Below are 27,878 nucleotides of genomic sequence, written 5' to 3' on the forward strand. Positions count from 1 at the left end.
GTCCATAAAATTGCTTTCATAAGACCGAGAAATTGCTTTCAGCAGATTTAGTCGACGTCTGCAGTCTTCGATTAACTTTTTGGTGTAATTGTTGAACAAGCATCTTCTGTCGAATATCACACCAAGAATTTTTGTGGTTTTTGCCCTTTGGAGTTCAACTCCGTCCAGGTCTATCTTCCCTCCGTCAAGGTGCCATTTTCGGTGATTTTGTAGTTTACAGCAATGCATAGTTGAAGACTTATCGACCGAAATTTCAAACCCTACGCTAGAAGCCCATTTCGAGATGGCTTGAACTGCTCTCTCCAACTTTAGGCGCAAGTGTTTGACCATTTTGCCTGTAGCAACGACCACAAAATCGTCAGCATAAACGAACATACGGACGTGTTTAGGAGCAGCAGATAGGATTGATTGCCAACAAGAATAGTGTCACAGAAAGCACAGACCCTTGGGGCACACCATTTTCTTGAATTTTTGCTCGCGACAACGATCCTCCATAGCTTACTTGAAATGTTCTTTCCGCGAGGAAATTTCTTATGAATTGCGTCATGTTCTTCCCCAGGTGGTTGCTGATAATTTTATCCAACACGTGACGGTGCCATACACGATCATAAGCTTTTTTTCATGTCGAGAACTACAATTTCGATTTTTTGCTGCTTCCGTTATCACATGGTCTAATTCCGAAAGATAATCGCTTGTGCCCATATCTTTACGAAAGGCAAATTCATGTGGGTGGAATACTCCGTTCGTTTCTAGGTGGGTAGTCAGCCTACGGTTGACCATTGTTTCTAAGGTTTTGGCTCTACAGCTGATCAGAGAAATGGGACGAAATTGGTTATAATCCGTGCTGTTTTTTCCCGATTTTGGTATTGGAATCACGATGCTTTGTTTCCATGAATTCGGAATTACTCCATGATACCAGGTATGGTTGAATGCCTTTAGAGGGTGTATTTGCAATGGAGTGGAAGCCGTTTCAGCATCGGGTAGCCGATGTTATCAGGACCCGTTGTTGAACCTTTCGTGTTATCTAGGGCTAGCAGTAGTTCGTCAATTGAAAAATCCTTGTCTAGGGGTGAGGATACTTCGAGGCTGTAGTCTAAGTTATGCTTTTCACGATCTCGTTTTAGTTGTTGAAATTCTTCTGAATAGTTGGCTGTAGATGAGGTTGACGCAAAGAACTCGGCAAAGTGTTCGACGATTTCCTGAGGGTCATTCGTTTGTTTCCCGTCGATGAAGATACTACGGGCTCCAGTATGTTTTTTCTTCGCAAGTTTGTTGTAATTTTGCCACAATTCCGACGAGTTAGTATTCGAATTGAAGATTTCCGCGAATCGTTCCCAAGATGATTGTTTGGCTTCCGTGATCATTTTTCTGGCATGCTTATTTGCTTCTAGATATTTCAAACACGCAGCTTCTTTGCTTGGATTCTCTATGCTTAATTTGCGGAGTTTCCTCAACGCTTTCCTTCGTTTTTTTACCGCCCTCGCTATCTGTTGGTTCCACCAAAACTGGCTCCTCTTCCCGATTTTCCCACTTGATTCCTGTATATGGATCCGTACAATCCAGTTACAAAAGGGACTGAAATCAAATAAAAATAGTCCAGGAGTGATCTTATGCATTATATTCAATAAATGTTCCACGCCATTAACATTAATTTATACATCTCATTTAACAATATTCTAAAATATGAAAAAAAGGCACTTGTCCAAAAAAGTTACTCCTATACTCGCGTCGGTGTGTCAGACCGAAAGTGTGAAAAAAGTGGCACACGCCCCCTTTGTACCAACACATGCGATACGCTAAACGACGACGAACGACGAATAACGAAGCTAGAGAGGATCGCAAAGTCGTAGTGTTGATATTTTCTGAGAAATGAACGAATTATTGATTTCTCGGTCTGACAGACCAATGCGCGAGTATAGGAGTATTAAGCCGCCTATTAACTTATGCTGATAAGAAAATCAACTCTTTGTTTGTTTTGCTTCCTAAGCTCCTATTTACACGTTAAAATAAGCAAAACAAAGCATGAGACTAGTGATTGGTTGACACAGTACCTATGTAGAGCGATGAAATACAAATAAGAAATGGAAAACGATAAATGGCTAACAATTTCGTCAAATATGTTCATTAGGGTGGCAGCGAGAATGGTCATGTCAAATTTGAAAAACCGACCATGCACATTTTTGTTTATTGATCTGTGCAAAGTTTCAGCTCAATCGGACATGATTTAGGAGTGCCTCAAAGCGCTCAAAGTTTTGATTTTTTTATCCTTGAAAATCTTCTAAGGGAGGAGTAAAGGAAACTTGGAAAATCGATTTTTTTTTCTCGATGTCAAATGACTAAAAAATGCATGAAACGTCGAGATCTGGTGTCATCCTGAAAAATTTTTTTTTACCAAAAATCGATATTTTGGGACTTAGCCTGAGAGGCAATGAAGGTATGGAAAAAAATATTATCGAATTTAAAGAATCGACCATATACATTTTGTTTATTGGCCCATAAAATGACCTGTGCATAGTTTCAGCTCAATCGGACATGATTTAGGGGTGCCTCAAAGCTCTCAAAGTTTTGATTTTTTGGCCACTCAGGATTTTCGAGGATCGAAAAATCAAATCTTTGAGCTTTTTTATTTTTTAGGGCCAATAAACAAAATGTATATGGTCGTTTCATTAAATTCGATAGTTATTTTTTTCCATACCTTCATTGCCTCTCAAGCTAAGTCCCAAAAGATCGATTTTCGGGCAATTTTTTTTTTTCGAAATGACACCAGATCTCGACGTTTCATGCATTTTTTAAGTCATTTGGCTTCAAAATAACTTTGATTTTCCAAATTTCCTTTATTCCCCCATTGGAAAATTTTCAAGGATCAAAAAATTCAAAACTTTGAGCGCTTTGAGGCACCCCTAAATCATGTCCGAGTGAGCTGAAACTTTGCACAGATCATAGTGTGCTTGGTATAACTGGCATACTACGGTCTGTATTATATACAATTGGATCTAAAGGAAGCGATTGCCCAGCTTTGATCAATAGAAGGAAGGAAATATGATCTACCAGACCACAAATACCTTTAGTAACTCGCCAGAAGCGCCTGATGTTTGAACAGGAGATTTTTATGCATTCACTTTATTGTCCAGACCTGACATCAAATGAATACTCTCTATTCATGTCTATTGAAAATTATTTCGCTGATGAATTCTCCTCAAATGAAGTTCTAGAAAATTGCCTGTTTAAGGAGAGCAGATGTGCTTTCCGTTCTATGAAAGAATGCATGTTATTCTGTGTGTGTGTCATAATATTTCAAGTGCATACACAGCTTCGTTGTTTTTCCAACGATGATCTAATAAATGATGTTGTGTTATTTGATATTAGTCACAATTTGTGGAATAATTGATATTATCTTTCAGCACAAAACTGTGTGGTGTTTATCATTAGTCCCTCGTCTAGAAAGGGCTATCCAACGGTGATCTGCCCTAATCGATTGGCTGAACTCGCCTGCGAAACTATTCCTTCAATAATTGCTTTCTCATCCATCTCCACGGTATATACGAGGAAAAAACCAACAAACACCCAGCAAAAACTGTTGATTGCTTCTGCTCGATTAGCCCGAATCCCTATTAAGCTCCAATTGTTCACCTGTGTAGCGCCGAGAACATTTCAGTATACTGCGAAAAAAAAGTTAGCTTCGGTATAATTTGCTTACTCAGGACGGCTGCAAGCAAGCAGAGCTAATTGAGTGACCCTTTTTTCCATCGCCATCGACGAAAAGATTGTTTGAACAATGTTTTAATTAATTCCCCTTTTCCATCTCTCTCTCTCGTTATCTTTCCAGATGATTGAGCACATCGGGATGGGCTAAGCTGCTATGCCTTCGCACACTAGGCGAACCGAGACCGAGACAGTTTTATCAAATCCGTCGAATAAAGGTTAGTTGGTTTGGAATTATTTTTCCCCCTTGTTTGCTTCCTTTCGCCCAACATCCGTGAACGCCTGCGCTCTCTACGATCATAATCGGAACTGATAGCGAGCGCCGACAGAGCGACTTACTAATTATCGATTTGATTAATGACCACGCATCACCTCCGATTACCAGATCTCATAAATCTCCCTAATCGGGTTTCGTGATTTCTACCTTTTTTTTTTTTTGGATCGGTTCGTCGTAGAGGAAGTCCATTTATGTTTCAACTAGTTGGAGATCGAAACAGAACCGGAGTTCACCGCCTGTTGTTCGTTTTCCCCGATCCCAGATCCCAGGCTTTGGGGTTGAGATAATAAAATCAACAAATTATTTCCCCAGCTTTGGGTTGGTTCGCTGGTTTTCAAATTGGAATCCGCAGCGAAAATAGAAACGAACGCCTGGTCGCACCTAGTCGTGATGACAAGTGTGGAAAAGTGATAATTATTTCTTGATAAAAAAAACCATCGGAGAATTAAAAGTCCTAACATGTTCATAAAACACATTCTCCAGACTGAAAAATTCCGACGTTTCCGTTTTCCGCTGCCGTCGTTTCGCGCTTGCCACTGGAAAACAAGGGGAGGTGATTTTCAAAGATATTTATTTGTTTGTCCCAACACTTGACTTCTTTTTTTTCCTCATGTTCTTCGTTTCGTTCTGTCCAGACTCCGGTTTTATTTCTTTTTCAAAAGTTTGCGGCAGCAGGCGTCTCCCCTGCCAGTCAGTTTCTCCGCTTTTTTCAACGCTAAAGATAAGTTTTCCGCTCGAGCCAATATGCAGCAGGGCAGCCCCACCGCCGCCGCTGCGTCGATAAGATCCACATATTTTTTGGAGTGTTGCAAAACAAAATTCCACCCGTGGAATAACACCAACAGCGGGTTTCATTTTTCTCCGCAATGGGTGTGAAGAGTGAAAACATTGGGGGAATGGAAACCGAAGCGGGAAAAATGGCGAAGCTCGTCCTTGTTGTATTGTCGGAATTTCGACGATGTATCAACGAAATATCGGGGTGCCGAAATCCGGATGTGGGAAGAAAGGTGTACTCGATAACCCGTGGCAAGTGAAAAAAAAGTTTGTTGCGCATATATTGAACAGTGATTACATCAATTTGTAAAATTTTATAATATCTTCTTAAAGATATATTTTTTATAATGTAGTGAATCTTGAAATTTGAAATATTTTTTGTTACAAAAAATGCTTTTTCAGAGAAGTCATTTGAAAGAAGTATAAACAAAAATTTACATATGTATTTCACATAGGCATATGTAACACTTCATTCATTGAAGTACAGCAATTTGAGGCTGATCGCTGCCATGGTAATAGGTTTATTGCTGTTCCAACACTGATCATTTTCCAGGCAGTGCTCAAACGGATAAAACAGCCTCTTCTAGAAATCATATTTTATTAAGATCAAATGTTGATACAAGTTTCAAATTTCAACAATTTTTTACAATGAACGTTTTTTGTTTATGTAGTATGATTAAGAAGAGGCTTAAACTTTCTAAAAGTTTTTTGAAGTCTTCAAGCTATATATAAAAATAAAAATGTAAGGCCAAATGTGTTGCTAAGCGCAGAATCCGAAGAAGGAATGATTTGAGCCATATTAGACAAATACAGCTCCATATAGTGAAGAGAAAAATCGGAACATTTTCGGAAAACTCTGAATGAAGGTTGGAAAATTCGGAAAATTAAATACCCATATGTTCGAAAATTACATCATGACGAAATTGATCTTTGTTTGAAGGTGGAAATGGATTTTCAGGCGAAATTACGCACTCCTATATCTCCTGCATATGGATTTCGCGTTTGCGGCGTTAAGCTTCATGTTCCGTTTGTGTGAAGCGAAAATGTGTGAGGCGGAAAATAAAAATTGTGAATGAAAATTTACGTTTCTGTATCAAACATGTATTTCATGTAACGTAGATACATTTTATTTGCAAATGAATCTAGAATCTTGGGCGAAAATTGTGTCTGAAAATAAATTTAAATTATAATGGACAGTTTTGGTGGAAGTAATAGGATGTTTATAGTAAATGGAAATTGTAAAGTGCCAAATGGAAATTGTAAAGATAAATCAATGGAGAGTTCTGCGATTGAACGTTCGCTCGGTACGAAAACGTGAATGTTCGAAAGAATTCACATCAAAAACTTATTTTTGGCGGGACGAAGTTCGCCGAGTCAGCTAGTTTCAAATAAAAGAATAACACATTTGAATAACTTACGACAATAAACCCCTTCCATGAGTTATTGGCGTTTCTCCAGCCATCGCAATAGATTTTTCGTAATGTGTGATAATTTCTAACAAATATCCATGACTGAATGAATTGAGATAAAATAATTTGACTTTTTTTGGTTTTTGTATTACATTCTATTCTATATATTCTATTTTGATGAGGGACTACGTCTAACCGGAATATATGGGAGGTAAAACGAAAACCTGAACACAGAACATGTAGGAAAAAATGAAAGATCGAATGTTCATAACTAGAAAATTTATTATATCGGAAAGATGTTTACATCAATTGATTGGAAATATTAATTTAATATTAATAAAATGTTATTTTTCCTGAGATATGAATTGCTGTAAAATGTAACTGTAAAATGTCAAGCGCAATCTCAACGCCCTAACTGCCACGTTTCGATTGATCCGATTTACGGTTTCCCCAACACAGCCATTAAAACCAACCAAATTCGCAATTGGCATTGCGAATCATTCTTTGTGTGGACACCGACTGGACAACATCGATGCTGGACAACGAGGGATTGAGTGCCTTTCTCAAGGCAATGAGGGCGGAGGTGTAGTGCAGGTGTAGAGTAAAATTTTCCAAGGGCCTTTCTGAAGGCTAGAGACGAATGAACTGAAAATATTTAAAGTCTCTAGTCAAAACCCGAAACTGAAACCATTGCAAATACATCCAAGTTGGAGTTATTTTTGTTCCCACAGAAATGTGTTTCCTAACACAGCCTTCGAAACCAAGGCGTTTGTTCAAATCCTTTACTTACACAGCAAATATGATATATTCGAAAACTGTTTCATTCAATCAATAATTTAATCGGTGTCCCACGTCAACGTTGCGATTATGTCATAGGTATAACCCACCCTTTTTTTTCGAATGTTGATAACCCTCACTCTTTTTCTTTGAAAAAGGAACAAATGAGTTGTATTTTTGAGTACTAGTAATCATTTTGTTCGTTGGAAGATTTCGATCCATTTTGTTACATCCTGTTCGTATTCTCCATGAGACACAATTATATTTTTGTTGAACAATCATTTTTTCTCTGATTAGCCCACTCATATAACTATTTTGCGCTCTTGATTGAGTCTTGTATTTTCTTTATATTTTCGTATTGGGATGCAGTTTCATTTGGCGTAAATAACTCTTCCTTTGATTTACAAATTTGTTTACAAAAAGCTAGTTAGTACACTTGAATAGCAATTTTATTATGTTGAAATACTTTCATAGTAAAGGACAAAGAGATGAATTGTGTGTTGGTCACATTCAGTGACATCGTGAGGAACGAATAAATATTGCTATGAAAAATAACACACAATTTCGCTGTTCGTTGTTTTTTTTTGTTTAAAAAAAATGTAGGCCATCATACGATGGAAAATATAAAAAATTGTTATAATTGTTTCAACTTCTAAAAATATGATACTAAAACATCTTTATGCTGATTCGCTGAATTGGTTAAGGCTACAAAGTTTGTTTGGCTCCAATGTTTTTTGGGAGAGAAAGAGAGAGAGAGAATTCTTTAGCGGAAAAAAAAACTAAACATACAAATCAATTCGCTACATAATATTTTGGAGACAACTCTTTAGTATAAGTTTTGGTAGCCCTGATAAGAACCAATAGTTTGGGGTGGTTTCATGGAAGCAGCCGAAGATGGTTGATTCATGATTCATTACGATTCTCGCGAGAACAATACTAATGCTGGGCATATGTAGAATGTTTTGCCCTTTCTGCCGATTCACGTAATGCATCTCTTCTTCTACTTACACACATACACGCTGCAACCACAGGCGATTCTATATTTGTACCACCCCCACCACTGACAACGCATAAAATCAAAAAAGCTTACGCTTGATTCAATCATACACAAACACTCTTCTACCAACAGTATGAAAGATGATGCGAAGTATCTTTTCAACATTTAATTTCAGATTTTACATAGGATTTAAGAATAAAAAAATGTAAAATAGGTCAGAATTGTAATGCGGTTTGACATTCTTCATTCACAGCTCTCCTCCGAAGTGAGTTCACGTCGACTTCTGCTCGCTGACTGAAGAATTAATGTTTTCGCAAATGCAATTTGAAATAATTCTTCAGTGCATCAGTGCAAGTTTTGCACTATGCTTACGTTTTGCATATTCTGAAATTGCACCTCTGCTTATCACGCTAGCACAATACAAACTGAGATTGACTAGAGCGATGGTGGCTTCTTTTCCTCATTTCCTCTGGATAGAAAGATACGCACAGTGGATAGCCACGATTGTTCTAGCAGTGGTATTGATCGGAGTCGATCTGGGGTAATGGTAACATCAATACCTCTCACGCAGAGATCACGAGGGAGAGAGAGGGAGATAGAGGGAGATAGAGGGAGAGAGAGGTATTGATGTATTCAAATTTTATTTTGCTGCTACTTTAGTCACTTCTTTTGGACGGATAGATGCGTAGAAATATTTCCAATGAAGTTAAGCAAACAACTTTGTGATCTATCAAGAAATGTTCGAGTTATAAGCATTCGAAATCCTTCATTACTTCTGACATGCTAAGTTTTTTTTTATTTTCATTTTATCCTCAATATATCGCTGTTAAACTTAGCCCTAAGTTACACATTTACTAAGATTTCTCAATCCTGAAAACGTGAACAAAGATTTGGATAGGATTTCTAATTACCATACTCCAAATATTGAGAAAAAATTGGTTTGAAGCTAATCAAAGTTGGATGTTTATTTTGAAATTAATTTTAAAAACTTTTTTTTTTGTCTCAGCATATGTTTTTTTTAAACATTTCAGTTTCTTACAATTTGTTCTTGAACAGTTTCTTCCGAACTATTTTTTTAAGTTCATCAGCATCTTTTAGATTTTTATATATTGGCATTTATTAGCATTGAATAAAGACGACATATATACGTTATTTCGAAAAAATACGTTTGAGTTAAAAAAATTGTTACACCCATGAAAAATACTCAGTTGCGGCAAAAGTGTGTGCATCGTTCCATTTAATCTAAAAATACTTGGATATTTTTTTTCATTCTGGCAGGAAATGTTCAACATTTGAAGATATTCAACTAGCCTCGTGTTACTCGGAAATCATTGTTTGAGTGGCGATGGTTAATTTTTCTAACTCGAGGAATAACTATTAATTCTAAACAAGGATACCATCTAGAACAGCGGTACTCAACCTTTTTTTCAGACGGACCGCAAACACCTGTTAGTCATGGTGTATCGGACTGCAAAAAAAAAAGAGACACACAGGTAAAGAAGGGTGGTGAACGAGACACGACTGCAGTGTTAACGTAGGATTACAAAATCCGTACCGAATCGGATGGGTGGTGAGGTGGCGGTGTCGAGTGAACAATTTTTTTCCTTCAGTTTTTCACCAAAAATGCCACTGCACTGAAAAATATCTTCTTAACATCCGGCTTAGAAGACGCTACACTTTGACACCACTTCTAGCCCAGAAATAATGTTCGAATCCACAAAAAAAAAAAGATCGATCGGAAAAAGTCATCAATAGGTAACTCACGATTTATCTTGCATCCTGCTAGCTACCAGATGGTAGCGAAAGCGAGGCTTTCTGAATGGCTTTTTTATAGCTAGAGAAGAATGAACTGTGACAGTCTGAGAGTCTGAGAAAGGCTCTAATTCAAAACAACTTCATCATCTTAATCATCTTTATCATCTCCTGAATTCACAGAAGCTCTCTTCCAGTGAAAAATTACAAAAATTAATTTGCTTTTGATAACTTCAAATCTTGTTTTCAAATGCATCGAAATTTTGTAAATAACTCTATATTCTAATGTTTTGCAGCCATGGAAAGGACCGATGAGTTTGCGTGGTTTTGTGGAAGCAATTGAATGTGATTCATGATTCGTTCTTCTTCTAGCGAGAACAATACACGAGATCTGTGTCTTCATTGCCAATGCACGTAGCGCATTCCGGATTCATCGCGAATATTCTTCTCATGCTAGACACAGTGCGGTCAGAGACTATCACATATTTGTTCCCACACTATCGTTATCTATTTGGAAATGCATAAAATCAACAATTCTTATATGTGATTCATCAACCAATCTTGACTTCAATGAACTTTCAAGCTTATTTATAGATTTTTGTGATTTCAATAGTTTGCTCGCAAAGCATTTTTTGAACTATGGCCGAAGATATTTTTGGGCTTTCGAAAGTGAATATCATACCGCTTTGTTCAGCTGACACAGAGATATTGGCGCTCGAATCTCTGCACTCCAAACCTTACGCACTCGTTTTCGAAATTCTTACACCCCAGTACAAATGCATAAAAAATACAGAAACACTCTCCACCAGACGACATGAAAATCGATGCGGTGCATTCATCGAACGAAATTGCACCATTTTGTGCAATATCTATCTCCCATAGCAATGTATCAAGGAGCGTCTAATCAGCATAGAGAAAGAATGCTGTCTGCTAGCTAGGACGGGAATGTGACTTGAATAATGGTGATCATGGTTTTAATCATCTTCTCGAATGGCGCTAACGTGCTCCAACTAGTGATATCTTCATTGGTACTTAGTTGGGATTTCTTATGCCAAATAACACGCCTTGAGTGTATTTTGAGTGGCAAGTTCTAGAATACGCGTGAACCGGGAATCGAACTCGAACCCTCCGCCTTGATAATGTGTGCGCTGTTTTGAATTATAAAGGTGAGTTTGGAAAACTAAACTGTCAGCGATTTCGAAAACCTCGCTGCCGTCTGGTCGCTAGCTGGATAACTGATGAGTTGTGAATGCTGTGAACTCACGAATAGCTTGCTCATACTCAATATATTGAAATCGGGGTGAGTTTGAATTGCATGATTTTTTAGTCGCATTGTCCGTAGAACGAACGCTGGATTTGATATTTCTATTTCGAACAAATATTATTCATTTCATTTCATAACGTGTTTCCTGATTTGACATCATTATTGAAAGACGTAGGCCTAAGTTAATAAATAGGTAATGAACTCTAGGGCTTTCGTTGTTGTTACACTGAACTGAATTATACTGAATATTGTGTAATTTACCTCATGTATTCGACAAATATTAGATGAAAAATATGTTAATTGTGTGTTAACTGTTTATGACCAAGAAGCTATTTTCACATAGTTTGTTTTTATTTCTATTCACCTTAAAATCAATTCTAAACATGATACAGAATATCACATACCATTGCCCAGCAGCGGTATTACTAAAAGGAAACCATCCTCTCACCAATCATGACGCCATTCTCCAGTCCGCCTCAGAAAGGTGCCGAAGGGTCACACACACACCGATCGGCCCGATTCGTACAGCTGTGAAAAGCCATGGGAAAACCGCCAGTCTGCCTAGTCGCCAGAGGGACCGGGGCTCATTGGAAACTAAGCTGGCAGTCGTTCCGCCTGTTGATGTTTCGCTGTTGCTCCCATTTGCATATCATTTGCAGCACACGCGTGCCATATCGGATCGGTTTAGTTCCAACAAAGCACTGACTTTTCGACCAGACCACCAGAGTGGGTGAAACACGTCTCTCGAATCGGCCGAATGGGTTGGGTTGAACCGGGTGTCAATAAACTTGGCAGGTGAATCGCAACTGCTGCACTGTGGTTCGATTCGGTTCGACACTGGATGGCGTCCGAGGATGATGAACTCTATTCCACCCAGCAATCCTGCGGTGTGTTCTGTGTTGAAGCGAGTGCATAAATTTGTTTCATTCTAAAATGTTTCTCGTTATCCCACATCTAATTCGAAATTTAACAACATCTCAAACACAGATACGGAGGAAGAGAAAGATACCGTCGCGGCAGCATCGGCTTGGCAGCAAGGTAGCATATGTTACCATTCGAGAACACATATCACGAACAACAAGAGCCTCCTTCTGCTGGAAAGCACTATCTTCAACTTCCCATCTCGTGGACCATCGCATCTCATTCGCGCCGCTTCTTTATTTCGGGTGATTCAATATTTTATGCGCTGTAATGTTATTCAAATTGAATACTGATGTTCATCCTCCCACGATCGTCACAAACCGCCCGAGGGAGTGGTATCCTCACCTGGAACGGAACCCATAAGGCCACGATTGAACCAGACATTAACAGCCAAGAAACTACAGCAACAGCGCGGTGTGTAGTCGGACCAATATATGTCCACTTCATATCTGAGACCAATAACTTCACCACGAGGCCAGCCGCCTGCGCTTCAACGCTTTTGTCTTCCGTTTTGTTCACCGTCATCACATCTGAGATCTGCTCTTCGCATGCATCTTCGCATCTCTGCAGCACTCGACCGAAGACAGACGGTGCCGCCGTGATGTAGTAAACGCATCGATGCATCCGCGTGCACACGCACGCTGTATGAAGTGGAACATCATTTTACGCGTACACGTTTGTTTGTAAACGCTGCTTGGCACCTAATCACAATCACAACTGCGCGCACTGCAGCACTTGTGGCACAGCATCAATTAGCGACATTCAGTTAGGCGGAAAAATTTCCTTTACGCGTGTAATTTAATCCCAGCGCACTTAGAGACTTGTTACAATTTATAATCATATATCAGTGCTCTTTGCTCGTTGGTGGTTCATTTTAATTGTTAGATGTATGATATATTACTTGGTTGCAAAAATAGCTGGAAAATTATATGTTTCGAAGCCATTATTACTTTTCCGTCGTTATTTATGCACAGCTGTAGGACACTCCTTTCGGACAAATGGTTGATTGTTTTAAATAACAAAGATCAGTGAAATGCATGATATAATGTCCCCGTAACATGTCAGGCAACTAGACTTTCCGAACACCGTTCAAAATATGCGAACCTTTTGAGAATTTTTGACTTTTATTATTGGATGCAATGGAAAATGGGAACAGGTTGAAACCTTGTACTTTGAATTCACCATAGTATTTGTTCGCATCGAATCGGCTAAATTCGTATTCAACCAAACTTCAATCACTCCGGGATATCTTAGGTAGCCGTGATCCTGATCTTCTGCTTCATCTATACCTGTTCCTCAGAAACGCCGATGTCAACGTTTAATGATGTTTCCTTCGTTGTGTCCCTGTTTCATATCCCTCCTATCCGATCTATAAACTTTTACTTAGTCGCGGCAATACATACACACACTCTTTACAGATACACGGGCCAAAGGTTGTGCAGTGCACTGATCATTCAACAAGAGCCAAAGGTTGTATCGCTCATGACAACTCTACACGAGCTGATGTTTGCGCCGGCTAGTGACCATTCTTTTTTGGATTCCTCGAGTCGAGAAGACGCACCACGCTAGATACAGACTAGGGGGCATTGCTGATTAATGGTCAGCTGCATCCCAAAAGGAAGTATCCCGTGTCGGGCACAGGTACAGAGCATTGGAGACAGCAACATCACAATTACGAAAACACTTGTAATACTAACCTCGAGCCAACCGCGAGTAATCGGTTACATATTACTAACATAGTTATAAGGCAAACATTGTCGAAATATTGAACTCCCGGCCCCGTCAGGTTGACGCCATATGAGCCTTAATAAAAATATATATTTTGGATAAAAAAAAAAAAACTTCAATCACTCGTTTTTGTGTATGTAGACGGCATGAAGTTCATCACGGAAATTGGAGAAAAAACCACATGGAAGCTTTCCAGAAAAATAACAAATAATCGTACATTTGCATATTATTCTGGACTCCAAACTCACATTTAAGGAACAGTACAAATTAGGAGTAAATGAGTAAAACACATTACTTTCAAGACCCATATATTGTGACCATTATTTGGATCTTGTCCGAAAAAGACTGAGTAAAAACATTTTTAAAAATTATAGGAGGTTGTGTTCAAGACACGACCGCGTTGTTGACGTAGGACTACGCCTGCTTCACCATAGCGTCAGTTCAATGCATTGAGCAATGTCTAGGGCACCAACGAAGCCTTCATGATGATAGAAAAATAACAATGTTAACTGTTTGGAAAAAAAGCTGAATATTTGCCTCAGCAGAGATTCATTACTAATACCCTAGCGTAAATACTTCCGTACCGTTATCTCCCCTCCTTGTTTATATTTATCATTACGGCTGCATAATTTGCAACACCAAACAATCGTCAATCATAGTATAAAAAATAGTTGCATCGTTACAGGGCCAATGCACACGGGAGCAGATACAAATAGGGTTTCAGCGTAGCGAAGATGCACTGTTATCACGTACGGGTTATGAAGCACGCACGTACGCACACAAATATCCATATATCGAAGGATTGAAGCAACTAAATATACACGCACTTATCTCCGTTTTGCGCTCTTCTCAACAGAATCCCTTTCTTTTTATATTGCCAGTTTAGATTAGCTTAGCTTTCATCCTTTGTGAAGAGAGTTTCCCTACCGTCATGCGAAATCAAATGAAAGACGTAGTTCTACGTCAAAAAACTTGAAAATTGTTATTACTATTTGGTGAATTCAATTCAGCATCAGTATCCTGGTCAAGTTCGTTCGTTCTGGTCAAGAAAAATAACTTCGTACCCGTTAATCGCCATTGGTTGGTGTTGACAATTTTTATTTGAGCTTAGCTGCTGCTAATACAGTACACCTCTCTCGAGATGGGTCGAATGGTATATTTTTCCATCAGTTTTATAATCTTTCCTGTATGAGCAAGGCAAAGAGATCTCGGATAAATAGTTGAGATGAGTTCTTGCGCTCAATCGCTTCTTGTAAGTTCGCCTCATATCGAACGAAAATAAAACTTTTCAATTTGATTGGAATTATAAAAGATGAAAAAGTAAGCAAACAGTATGGTTACTGCTAAAGCTGATTAAAATAATTGTACTGTTAGAGTAGTAAATTTTGAGAAAAAAAAGTTGTCTTTCATTGTGCTTTATTGTGAAATTGATTCATTTCACTTATTTCAATGGTGATTACAACTATTATATTACTAATATGTTTGGCGTCTATGAATATTGTTTTCGCGTGTTGAAAATATGTTTCTTTTTCATGCTTAAAAATTGAAACGAAAATGCTGTTCAGAAAAAATATAAATTTTTACACAATTTAATAAGCGATTCGTTGAGAACCATTGACGAAAAGAACCTTCAGATGATTGTTGAGCACGTCATATAAGGAAAGTTTTAAGCTTAACTACGTAATACCGCAAAAAAAATTATGTTCGTTCTCTGTGGTACGTTTGAACAATTTCATTAGGGTGATCAATTTGCCCCCGATACCTGTTTTTCTTCCTTTTGTTTCTTCCCCAATGCATGTAAACTTTTAGACACAGCTGATTCAGAAATTTTCGGTATCATCAATTTCCAAATACCGTGGTTCCCGTGCCTAAATTGTTAACGTCACACAGATCACATATCGGCCCCCCTCTCAAGCTTCGGGATTTCCATTTTGGCGGGAAGATATTTTCTTAAATATTTTTTTGACTTGCATTGGGTTAATCTCGAATTCACCACCCAGATTACGTTCAATGCGTGTTATTGGGCATAGAAATCTTAAATTAGTACTAGGAAGACATATGTCATAGCAAAATAAGAGCGCAAAATAAAAGACACTTTGCAAATAAGCACGCATCAAAAGATTCACGTTACAAAATCAAATAATACACAAATACAAATGGATTTTAATGTGATAAAGCGCACTCCTATATCTTCTTCTATCTATACCAAAAAAAAAGGATCGCCGGATGTGTTGATAAGAGCAGAACTCGAGGAAGGAATTGTCCGATTTAGGTCTGTCTTTATTCTATCATATTTTCTGTATAAAACATTTATTCCATGTAACAGAGAAACATGTTATTTACAAGTGGTTGAAAAATCTTGAACAAGAATTTTGTCTGAAAATAACCTGATATTATTATGATGAGTTTTGTATTTCTACTAAGAATTATAGTAAAAGGTAAATTCAACGGGGTCGATTAGAAGATCAATCAATGAACAGTTCTGCAATTGGACCCATGAATTTGTTCATAGTAAAAAAAACGTGAATGTTTGAAGGTATTGATAACAAAAAACATTTTCTTGGCGGGGCGAAGTTTGCCGGGTCAGCTAGTTAGCAATAAAAACTAGGATATACAGTGACAATATAAGTAATTGGCATTTATAATTTACATGTTATCATATAATTTAACATTATACTTTCGTTATACATGTTGTTTCATTCTAACTAATCCTGATCTAGTTTTAGAGCACTTCCATGCCAAATTAGCCGAAAACAGCAATGAAAATTATGACTTTATGTAGCTTCCATCATAAGTACCAAAATTCAATAAAATCGAAGAGGCGTCAAAATTTGCTGTTTTCGGCTAATTTGGCATGGAAGTGCTCTAAAACAAGATCAGGATTAGTTAGAATGAAACAACATGTATAACGAAAGTATAATGTTAAATTATATGATAACAGGTAAATTATAAATGCCAATTACTCATATTGTCACTGGATATCATAGTTTTTATTGCTAACTAGCTGACCCGGCAAACTTTGTCCCGCCAAAAAAATTTTTTTTTTTGTTATCAATACCTTCAAACATTCACGTTTTTTTTACTATGAGCAAATTCATGGGTCCAATTGCAGAACTGTTCATTGATTGATCTTCTATTCGACCCCGTTGAATTTACCTTTTACTATAATTCCTAGTATTTCTAACAAAACTCATCATAATAATATCAGATTATTTTCAGACAAAATTCTTGTTCAAGATTTTTCAACCACTTGTAAATAACATGTTTCTCTGTTAAATGGAATAAATGTTTTATACAGAAAATATGATAGAATAAAGACAGCCCTAAATCGGACAATTCCTTCCTCGAGTTCTGCTCTTATCAACACATCCGGCGATCCTTTTTTTGGTATAGATAGACGAAGATATAGGAGTGCGTTTTATCACATTAAAATCCATTTCCAGTTTCGAACAAAGATCAATTTCTCTAGCGCAATCATCAAATGTACCAACAGCATTTGTCACTATGTTATTGTAGAAAATATGGAATTTAATTTTCCGAATTTTCCCTTTTTCCTTCAGAGTTTTCCGAAAATTTCCAATTGTCATGTTTGGTTGAAATATTTTTGGTTGACATATGTGTAATATTTTTATAGGACCCCCTCTCCATTCCAGAGGAGGGAGGGGTGTCATAACATTATGGAAACATTTCTCATACTCAAAAATCCTCACATCCCAAATTGTGCTTGATTATTTTTCGAATTGTGCAGAAGTTTGTGTTTCGTTTGTTTGGCACCCCCCTTAGAGGGGGGCGGGAGGAGTGTATTCACCATAGAAACGTTTCGCGCCCCGTAAAACCTTCACATGCCAAATTTGGGTCCATTTGTTTGATTAGTTGCATGACAGTCCCCCCTTAGAGAGGGTGGCGGAGAGTCTAATCACCATAGAAACATTTATTGCACCCTAAAACCTCCATATGCCAAATTTCGTTTCATTCGCTTGTATAATTATCGAATAATGAAGAAATTTGTGTTTCATTTGTATTGAAGCCTCCCCTTAGAGAGGGGGGAGGGTTCTCAAACTATTACGAAAACCTTCCCCGGCCCCAAAAACCCCTACATACCAATTTTCATGTTGATCGGTTCAGTAGTTTCCGAGTCCATAAGAATCAGACAGACAGACAGACAGACAGAAATCCATTTTTATATATTAGGCTGTCAAAAAAGTCCTGCGGTATTTTTTTTGAATTTTCATTTGTTCATAAAATTAGTTACAATCATCTGTTTTAAGTCAAATATGCGCCGTTTTGTTCGATGACTAGTTCCAAACGAGACGCCAACTTCATAATACCCCTGTTATAGAAGCTCGCTTCCTTATTGGCAAAAAACTCGGATATCCAATTTTCACAGGACTCTTTTGTGGCTAACTTCTGACTACCTAGCTCGTTCGCCATGGACAAAAACAGGTGGTAGTCACTTGGTGCAAGGTCCGGACTATACGGCGGATGCTAAAGAACCTCCCATCCGAGCTCCCGGAGCTTCTGGCGCGTCACCAAAGAAGTTTGAGGCCTGGCGTTGTCCTGATGGAAGACAATGCGGCCTCTGTTTATCAAAGATGGCCTCTTCTTCATGAGTGCTACCTTCAAGCGGTCCAGTTGTTGGCAGTACAGGTCCGAATTGAGCGTTTGGCCATAGGGAAGCAGCTCATAATAGATTATTCCTTGACAATCCCACCAAACACACAGCAGAACCTTCCTGGCCGTTAATGAGGGCTTGGCCACCGTCTGAGCCGCTTCAGCGGGCTTCGACCACGACCGTTTGCGCTTCACGTTGTCGTAAGTGACCCACTTTTCATCGCCAGTCACCATCTGCTTCAGAAACGGGTCGATTTTGTTGCGATTCAGCAGCGATTCACATGCGTCGGAAAACGTTGAAACCATCGTTGTGCTGTGGAAATGGAAACTGTATCAGCTCCATAAACTGCACAAATTTTATTGGCAGCTTGAAATGCATTTTTGTTTTTTTTTTATCCCATTTATTTATATTTAAGGCTCATTAGCATTTTAGCTGTAACAGAGCCGAATTTTAATCGTGTACATGTCACATGGTTGTCATATCTATAATTAGCACATTACACAGTTGCCATTCGCCAGTATTCCTTCTATACCATTACAGTAGCCATTTAGGCGTAAGAGTTATTCTTTCTGTTCTTCCATTATCCAGTTGGACCACCGGACAGCGGAGACAGTTGATTGATCATTGTTGAGTTATTTATAGAACAGTAGACCCACATTTTTGCTTTTGTCATAGTAGTACTGTATCATATGTCGGATTTTCTCTTTATTTTGCTCCAATTTTGCGACACTATAACTCACGAACGACTTAACCAAACAAAACACTGTCAAGGACTATATTATAGCGCGCAAAAATACCTTTCCAACACTTTGACTCGATACAATGAATACAACTAGAACTACGCGCTTACAACGACACCTCGCGGAAATACCGCAGGACTTTTTTGACAGCCTAATATATAGAAGATAGATTGATAGATTTGAAATCGGCCATTTGCTTTTGTCAAATTTTGAAATTTTATTGCAAAAAAAAAGTAATCATCATTCTTGAAGAAATAACCAATATGATAGACGTCAAGTTCAGCATATTTTTTTGGCAACCCCATTTTTTTAAGTTCGACTGAGATGGGCCGCTATACTAACCAGATACTGCATCTTCAGTTTATCACTTGTACTAGTTCCTGAAAAATTATCTTACAAGCAAGAACTTCGACTTTTCGGACAGCAGGAAAAAGCATATTTTTTCAGTTTTTGGATAAGGAATCCAAACAAGATTTGGGAAGATTTAAAACATGAAACTTGAAAGACTTTTGATTTTTTCCCCAAAATCAGCACGATTTTCCCTCTCAACCCAATAAATATTCAATATGCTTCCATTATTACGTGGATGGTATGTTCTGCCATACCAAGCCTCAACAAGACTCGGCGCGTTGTCAATCTGTCAAATGTCAAGCACTATCACCCGTTGTCGTCGGTGTGTTTCCGATGGTAACGGAACGACCCTATTATCGTACCGTACGCATCATTGCTCACAGGTGCCCTTTCGCGTGGCGCACTTTCTAGCTCCAGCCTCGACACGAGTGTGGCTTCCTTTTTTTCTCGTATGCTTCCGACAAACAGACAGACAGCCAGACAGACGGCCAGGAAACACACGAAAGAGCCGACCGTCAGTTGACGTCAATGATCCGTGACAATAGTCATTTGTTTCACGCATGTTTGGCAGCGTGCGGCAGGCATTTGGATGCAAATGAGAACCGGTGGTGGAAATGGGCTCTCGTGGGAAAACCCGATTTGCCGTTGCTCCATTTGCTTTCACAGATAGGCATAACAATTTGCATTGACCTCAGATGAAAAACCGGAACAAAAATGCGAACTTGCTGTCCTTCCGAGACACACGCACACACTCACACAGATGGGTTATCACGCTTTCCCGGCCAAAGTCGGCAAGTGTCCGGAAAGATTTCTGCAGATAACAATAGCTTACCCGCCGATCCCGCGCTATCTGCCCATCTAGAACTTCTAAATTTTATTAAAGATGCGTGACTCCACAACCGAAAGCGACAATGGCAAAAAAAAACCGCCCCGCGGTTGACGCGAAATTGCCGCCTTGTACCGGAGCAATAAAATTTCTATTTATGATTCACTTTTATGATCGTAACTTTTATAGCACTTTGGACGTGCGGAGGACCACACCGCCGCCGCTGCCGAAAAGAGACAGTTTGGTCGTTGCCACCTTAGCCATCCCATCCCGTCTCTCCACAGGCTTCTTCAGATTGCTAATGAATCAAATTGGTTGGAAATCGATTTCCGCGGAAAGTAACAAGAAAAAAAAATAAAAGAACCGCGAGTAGCGCCCTTTCCTGGTTTTGGGATTGTTCCTTCTCCTGTTCGCGTCCCCCTCCCCTCCAACCATGTTTCGCCATTTTCCTGGAAACGATTTATCGACTTCAGCCAGCGGTGATTAACGCTGACTTATTTGCAGCGAAATGGAAAAGAAGATTACCCGCTGGGTTCCGTAAAAGACGCAGGACGGTGCAGGCGGAAAAGACGCAACGAGGACTCACGCCGATAAGAGCTGCGCACCGTTTATTCACGGCTGCAAATGCTGATGAAATGTGCGCGTTTTACTTTTTTTTCTCTTCACTCTAAACTCCACTTTCGTTGACGCTAAATGCGGAAAGTATAACGAACGCAAACGCCTATCGCTGCCATTAGATCAACGCCAAAGCATCTGTCGCGGTGAGGCTTCACTGCGGGCTTAGAAAATGCGGATCGAAACACGGTGCCACACGTGATGGTGATTAGGGGAGGTTTTTTTTTCATATTTTGGTGTAGAAGTGAATGGTACGTAATTTTAAACACACCGTTCTCATCCGTCGGATTAGTTTCCATTGTTTTCTCAGCAGTTAATTTAGCTCGCTCAGAGCTCCGGAGCTTTTCCTCGTTCCGAATGTGGATCATTCCGCAGCAAACTGACAGACCCGTGATCCTTGAAGGGGGGGGGGGGGGGCACGGAAAAGGGGATATGTAATTAAATATTCGTTGGTATTTTTTTTCGCTGCTTCGCGAGCGAAGAACTTCCAGGCAGACACGCGTTTTTTCAGACGAGAAAAACGCTATTCATCAGCATTGACGCTTAGAGACGCTAATACCCACCATAACAGCGCAAAGGAGGAAAAAGTGTGTTGCCGTGTTCAAAGGTTTTGCCACGAAAAATGCTCCCAGTAATGAAGCTAATGGAATTGTGGTGGCACAAGGCACCACCGAGAGACTCTAGTTTCGTTCCACGGAATCGAATCAGCACCGGAAACAGGTTTGAGTGAAAGCGGATTTCGAGACTGACACGAGAAATGTATTCGGTAAGTAAGCGCAGGATTTGGGGGGGGGGGGTCTTCGGAATGAATTACACAACCCGACAAAGCGTTCCATCATTGAAATATGAATTGGAGGATTTGCATTTTCCCGGAAGAATATCCCTATCGTCGGAATGGGTGCTTTGCCGGGAGTAAGAGTTAATACCGAGACGGAATAGATGAGTATCTCGAGCAGAGTGATTTCAACGAATGAAGTTCGAAGAAATCGCAAGTATATGTGTATGGATTCAATAGCATTTGATGGTTTATTTTTGTGTTCATGAGCATTTTGAAATCAGATAGAGACAGTTATCTTTTGAGGTAAAGCGTGTTGAACAGAAATAAAAGATGACATATGAGAAAAATGAAACAGCATGATTTTTTTTCTTTAGAGGGATTCATTCCAAAATATTAATAATTAATACAAGGTGAAAGAAAAACTAAAACTAGACTCAATAGAAGAAAAAAAAAAATAAAGTGCGACATCGAAGTTTTCAAGGAATTTGTTGTGCTGTATTTTTATTGCAAAATAATGCGTTTAGATGAAATTTACATTATTTAGAATTACAAGTAAGCTACAAGTTTCTAATTTCTGAAGAACATATTTGTGTGTATGCGCAGTAGCGTAGTGTGCGGGCGGCAAACCCGGCATTTGCCGGGGGCGCTGACCCTTTGGGGCGCCAAAATCCAATAATTTTCAATTGCAATTTTTTCCCCGTATTATATTTCCTTTTCAATTGAGTAAAAAACATCCATCATGAGTAGTTACGTCTGTCCGTACATGAAACCAATAACCTATCATTGATTTTCGCAAAATTGAAACAACGTCACATCGCATTACAACTATACCCCTTTAATTCTTCGCTACGCACGCCTGGGCGCCCCTCCATGCTTTGTTTTACACTTATTGCTTAAGGGCGGGCCCCTGTCTGGAAGGTCGAAAAGTAATGAATTGTCGTGATTTTTTTTCGGATGTTAGGAAAAAAAAGAAATATTTGGGTCTTTTGGTTATTGTCTATTGTTTATTGGAAGATGTAGACAGGCAGACTGTCTGATATTTACATGTTACTAAAATCATCCGTCATGTGCAACACGTGTCGTTTCCAATAAATAGTAAAATAAAAAGAAACTCTGTCATTAGCTCCAAATGAATATTTTGCAGAGTTTGTTCTCTCGAGTTTTCTCGAGATCGAACAGCCACAACTGCATCATTTGAAGTAAATGATTTTATTTCAAAGCATAAGAAGCATTTTGAATACGGCGAAAGGGGTTTTGTTGCACCAGGAGAATTATTGTTTGAAAATTTTAACAAAGAATCTGAAATAATTGCTTTGGATGTGTTTGCCGTATATGTCTGATACAGAAGTGTTTTTAACAATTTTTTATCAATAAAGGGACAGACGATATGTCGAAATATATATACAACTCGTTTAACTCCTTCATCACTAAATCATGATTTCCAAAACAAAAATTGGTATCGATCATCATTGTATCCATCAACAAATACTGTGCGCAAAATATTGAAATCTGGTGATGTGAGAAATATGGCACTCAAAATAGTCAATATAGTTAATTAAAATAGTTAACTACGTATATAAAGCAGTTTATAGCAACATAAATTCAGGGCAAGAGAATTGTGAATCAAAATCGAAGAATTATTATTACACACCGAGGTGCCAAGTTTTTCCAAAAAAGAATTAATGGCAACTGCCAAGAAATCATATCCTCAATAAATGATTATAAGTGGGTGCATGATCTCATTTTTCGCTGTGTCATCATATTGAGACAAAATGAATTAAATTTGAAACATCGAGGAAAAAACCGAAAAAACTTTTAGAAGCACAATTTAGGAGACGACATTTAAAGCAAAAGAATATTGCGACTAAATCAGCAGAATAAAAAACATGAATACGATCGTTATGCAGATTAAATTTATTTGTCACTAAATGAGTTCGACAAAAGATTTGAAGATATTTCAACAATAATATAATGCATGGCATTTCCATTCAATGATGGAATCAACATAGGAGAAATATCAATGAAATTAAAAAGCATTAATTGAAGATGAAATCTTCACTTTTAATAGCGATATATTTTTGAAATCAAGAGAGCTCTTGATTTCAAAAGTATTTCAATTTCATAAATATATTTACTGTACTTATTGAAATTTACTTTGCGAGGAAATGGGTTGTTGATAACTTTTCTCGGATATACTTACACCCGGAAACAATATTTTCTACTATGAACACAATCGAAATGAAACATCGCTCAGATTACAATTTGGCAGCTTGTTTGCCAATAGATTTGTGTACATTTGAACAAAAATACGAAAAACTAGATGAAAATATACAACCTAATGTTTCCAGCGTTTTATCAGACACAAAACAAACATTCAGGATAAAATGTGTTTAAAACAAAATTGTTCACAGTAAAAATAACAACATAAAAAATAAAAAAGCCTATTGTTGTTATAACTAATTAGATTTAGATTTTTTTTTTTTTTAATAATTAGAAGAAATCATTATTCTCGCTACCTAAAACAACATCTTACATAACATTTTACAATTAAACTACTACTTTTTAACGGTCACTTTAAAAACATATTGTATTGATAGTCCACCGTCTGCTTTTGAAAAAAAGTCGAACGTGGTGGTGGAAAGCCACGCTACTGCTGCTATAGCGGATATAACATCATATTTTTGACGTAGGACTACGTCTAACCTTTCAATATAGGGGCCCATTTCAATATTTCGGTGTGAAAAAGTGGTCAGTTTTTGAACGCTAATACCTCCTCAATTAATGAATGGATTTTGGTTCCAAATACACACATTGGTAGGAAATATCCTCAGCAATTGTTTATATGCTACACATTGTGGTTTTTCAGCTCATATAAAGTTCAAATTGATGAAAAATTGGAAAAAAGAATTCCCTACTTTCCCATACATTTTGTCTGCGCTCCCGTAGCAAACAGCTATTCATTACAAGCAACCACAGGAACGGGCGAAACGAATGGACGAGGTGAAGGAGGGAGACAAAAAAGAGATTATAAATAAATATAGGCGGTCGGTACAACGTTAACTATATGGCTATATGAAGTGAGTGATAGAGGGGCTTGGCCACATTCTATCATCGGACGCCAAGCAGGAAAGATGCTATCTTGAACTTGATTTTCAGCATAAGAGATATCGCTGCATTTGCCGGGGATGTATGCGGTGCGATACCGCAAGAGTGAGAGACTGGAGTTTCAATGGGATATGGAGCAGGAGAGCGTATCGAGGTGTGTTAAAAGCGATGGAAGCGTCGCACCGGGTGAATGAGTGGCTAATCGCGCTCGATTTGATAGAATGTTGGAGTTTTTAAACGGTTTTATTTTACTGTGACATATTTGTATGTTTGTATGTTCCATGTTTGTCTATGAAGCTGTACCACATTGATTGAAATTTGACCCTTTTCTGTTGACCGGTTGATCTGGAATTCGGAACACATCTTTATCTCTGCAGTCATTATAAAAATGCGTATTTCATGATCTTGAAAATCCAAGATGGCGACCGCTACATAATGGCAGATTACATATTTTCTCAAAGCCCCATCAATATGGGTATCAAATGAAAGGGATTGACTAGTAGAACACAGTTATTTATGAAAAATGCAAATCCAAAATGGCCGCGACCACAAAATGGCGGATTACACGTTTTCTCTAAACCCCATCAATGTGGGTATGAAATGAAGGACTTGACTAGTATAACACAGTTATTCATGAGGAGTTATATCACGATACCAGACGGTAAATTTCCTATTACGATATGCTTGCCATCAAGGGTGTGTTCGTTGCCGGATGAACAATAACCCCTACAACATTTGCACCGCACGACATTTGCACGACAAAGTTTGATTTTTTCGTTTATGAATCTAAACGTTTGAGTGTTTGCTGAATGCTGAGGTTTTATTTTACATGAAAAGTTGGTCATTCTGGGATCTGTGCTCCATGATATTCGAATAAGGGACACCCCTTGGTGTAGTCCTACGTCTCTCCGGTTATGTTCCCGACATTACCCACCCGTCTTTTCATTTACAATGAAAGACTGACTAACATCTATGAGTTACATGAGTTACAGTGGCATCGTACGAACGCAGTGTCAGCTTAAATTGAATCAAAGTTATCTGCGTTCTAAAAGAAGCCAAAGCCGACTCAATAGCTTGGCAATTCATTCGATCGAGAAAGAATCGCTAAGACCTTTATTAAGATGCAATTGTGGATCATTTTGCTCCAGCTAAAGCACGCAAGATAATGGTTTGACCAGAGAATAAGCGAAGTTGGTAATGATATATGTAAAGGGTGTGTCACATCAAATTGCATCACGGAAAAAACGCTGTAGAAATTCCCCAGTAGACCGATCCTTTTGAAAATTTTAGACAGTAAAATAAAAACTATTAAACAACTTTTGGCATTTTCTTTTTATTCATACTTCGATCCCAAGCCCGTATGCTCACACCTTCCTCTTTACCTCGTCCATAAGGTTCTGTACAACGTCAGGTTGTAGTTTTTTTTGAACAGAAATCCATTTTCTCTTGAAGTCCGCCTCCGATTTGACAACTTTTGGGTTCTTCCAGAGGGCCTGCTTCATAATCGCCCAATATTTCTCTATTGGGCAAAGCTCCGGCGCGTTGGGCGGGTTCATTTCCTTTGGCACGAAGGTGACCCCGTTGGCTTCGTACCACTCCAACACGTCCTTTGAATAGTGGCACGAAGCGAGATCCGGCCAGAAGATGGTCGGGCCCTCGTGCTGCTTCAATAGTGGTAGTAAGCGCTTCTGTAGGCACTCCTTAAGGTAAACCTGCCCGTTTACCGTGCCGGTCATCACGAAGGGGGCGCTCCGCTTTCCGCAAGAGCAGATCGCTTGCCACACCATGTACTTTTTGGCAAACTTGGATAGTTTCTGCTTACGAATCTCCTCCGGAACGCTGAATTTGTCCTCTACGGAGAAGAACAACAGGCCCGGCAGCTGACGAAAGTCCGCTTTGACGTAGGTTTCGTCGTCCATTACCAGGCAATGCGGCTTCGTCAGCATTTCGGTGTACAGCTTCCGGGCTCGCGTCTTCCCCACCATGTTTTGCCTTTCGTCGCGGTTAGGAGCTTTCTGAACCTTGTATGTACGCAGGCCCTCCCGCTGCTTGGTCCGCTGGACGAATGAACTTGACAAATTCAGCTTATTGGCGACATCCCGGACCGAACTTCTCGGATCACGTCTAAACTGCTTAACTACGCGCTTGTGATGTTTTTCACTGACGAAGCATCCATTTTTACCGTTCTTCACCTTCCGGTCGATGGTTAGGTTCTCGAAGTATCGTTTTAGTACTCTGCTGACCGTGGATTGGACGATTCCCAGCATTTTACCGATGTCCCGATGTGACAACTCCGGATTCTCGAAATAAGTGTGCAGGATTAATTCACGACGCTCTTTTTCGTTCGACGACATTTTTCCAAATTTACGAAAAATTGACAGTGAAGCATGACCAACGTGATCTATACACTCTTATCTGATTATAAGCGAAAGCTGAAGATATAATTCCTAAAAATTAAATTTCTACAGCGTTTTTTCCGTGATGCAATTTGATGTGACACACCCTTTAGCCTTTTAAATACGAAAAAAACTGCTCAAAGAGAACATTGGTATAAGTGAGTAGTTTTCACAAAATATCACAATCTCAAAACTAGTAGAAAAAGTGGTATTTTTTGGGGCGTCATTTTCATAGTTTGCCGGGGGCGCTGTCCACCCTCACTACGCCCCTGTGTATGCGTATTAGCCAAAACATAAAGAGGAAAACAACATATATTCGCTTTTTTTACCAAACCCTTTTTTTGTCTGTCCTGGGCGGCTTGCTTCCGCACCCCTTTGCTGGTTTCATCCAGGTTCGCTTCTTTAATCAAAATTCTTCTCTTAGATCCTCTTCATTCTTCTGTAAATCATTTTCGAAACGGTAAATTATTAAGATCATCATTTAGACATATTGAAATTAACATTTAAAAGTCCAATGTAATAAACTGATGTTCATTGACTAATTTGTAACATTTAATTGAGAGAAATTTTGATTTTTTTTATCATAAATTCTTATTTTGTTTGAGTTGGTACAGCGAGCGTATATTTCCACTTTTTTCTCCATTTTTCCCTATCTTCTCTTCCTCACTATTCTCTTCTTCCTTTATCTGTTTTCCATATTCCTTGTATTCATCCATTATGTTATCTCTGCTATTTTTCCTTTCAACTTTCCTTTCTCTTTCTTCTTCCTTTTTCTTTTTAATTATTTGTTTTGGTTTTTTCAATCTCGCCACCGCTCTCTTTTATCTATTCTGTTCTTACCCTCTGTTATGCAG

At 38.7% G+C, this 27,878-nt stretch overlaps 1 protein-coding gene across 6 annotated transcripts in view; it reads left to right on the forward strand.

Annotated features, from left to right (window-relative positions):
- Positions 1-27,878, forward strand: part of LOC129771653 (insulin-like growth factor-binding protein complex acid labile subunit) — a 671,410-nt gene that overhangs the window by 228,137 nt on the left and 415,395 nt on the right. For all 6 annotated transcript variants that reach the window (XM_055775520.1, XM_055775519.1, XM_055775522.1 and 3 more), the window contains one exon: positions 3,827-3,920. The gene's annotated coding sequence lies outside the window, so the exon portion shown is untranslated. The remainder of the gene's footprint in view (positions 1-3,826; positions 3,921-27,878) is intronic.

The sequence above is a fragment of the Toxorhynchites rutilus genome, chromosome 2, assembly GCF_029784135.1.
Source record: "Toxorhynchites rutilus septentrionalis strain SRP chromosome 2, ASM2978413v1, whole genome shotgun sequence".
NCBI classification, from domain to species: Eukaryota; Metazoa; Arthropoda; class Insecta; order Diptera; family Culicidae; genus Toxorhynchites; species Toxorhynchites rutilus.